The following is a 1,391-nucleotide window of genomic DNA, read 5'->3' as shown; positions in this document are numbered from 1 at the left end:
CTCCTCCAATGACCTACTAATGACTTCCTCACTCATAACCTCATCACACGCACGGCTCCAAGACTTTTCTTGAGCTGCCCCGACTCTCTGGAATGGTCTTCCTTGTCCTATTCGGTTTGCTCCTACTTTCTGCACTTAAAAAGAAAACTTAAAACCCAACACTTCAACCTCACCTACCCATCTTCTTCTGTCTCCTAAACTATCACTACTTCCCACCATTCCATATCTCTATTTCTCTATTTCAAAAACAAGGAATCTGACATTCCCTCAAACTCCTCCCTCATGGAAATCAATTAATACCATGTTAATGAATATCTGATTGCTTGTTTTATAAATAGAGCCCCTTGCATAGATCATTTGGTTTTACTGGTGCAAGAGATGATTCTTGCACAGGTGGTCAGTGGAGCTGTCATTGCTCGCTGCTTAATAAACCCTCCAGCACACTCAGGATGAACCATGTTGGTGAATGGCTGCTCTAGCGGATGAAAATCTCTGGAGATTAGCAGTTACAGAAATACTCAACTGGCTCATCCAGCACCAACAATCCCAAATTGTTGGAGTTGAATGCATCGAGTTTGTAGGTTCTCCCCGTGTTTGTGTGTGTTTCCTCCCACATCCCAAACACATGCGGTTAGTTAAATTGGCTGCCCCCCAAAATTTACCTTAGACTATGTTAAAAAGACATATGATTGAGGTGGGGATATTAGATTGTGAGCTCCTTTGAAGGACAGCTAGTGACATGACTTTGTACAGCGCTGCGTAATATGTCAGCGCTATATAAATACTGTGTAATAATAATAATAATTTGGTGTTTGATGTGAATATTGCATATGATAAAAGGCCAGAAGGTTCAGTCAATGTGCTGCTACCACATGATTGGCTGATTAGATCATTGCATAAATAGGTGGTTTAATAAATCGCTGGGTAATTTGATTCACGTATTACTTTTGCTTTAAACCTATAACTAAACTGCAGAAAGAGTTTTGGACACCTAATTTGCCCATTAGTGACCCCATCGAGTGCTCTAGTCAATACCCCTCCATTGTTGCTGGTGCTTCATTCATTTTTTTTCTGGTTGTGGAGCATTTTGATTGGCCAGGTTTGACAGATGTAATGTTCATGCTTGAGCACAGGGGTTCGTCCACCGGATTATGCGAAGACTGCAAACTGCATTGCACATGTGCAGCTCATTGTACGCTTATGGAAATAAATGCAGACAGCAGAGAAGAGCATTTTGGAAAAATTAAACCTTTACAGTCTTTTCTATAAATAAACAAGCCAGTATTTGTTGGCAAACTAACTTTAGTCCCACTTTAGGCATATATAAGGAATTATGCGTGTATAAGCTTTATGGGGCTCTATTCCTGCTACGCTCAACAGTAGCTGCTTCC

Source organism: Pyxicephalus adspersus, chromosome 9 (genome assembly GCF_032062135.1).
Source record: "Pyxicephalus adspersus chromosome 9, UCB_Pads_2.0, whole genome shotgun sequence".
Classification (NCBI taxonomy): domain Eukaryota; kingdom Metazoa; phylum Chordata; class Amphibia; order Anura; family Pyxicephalidae; genus Pyxicephalus; species Pyxicephalus adspersus.
This window is presented reverse-complemented; position numbering follows the sequence as displayed.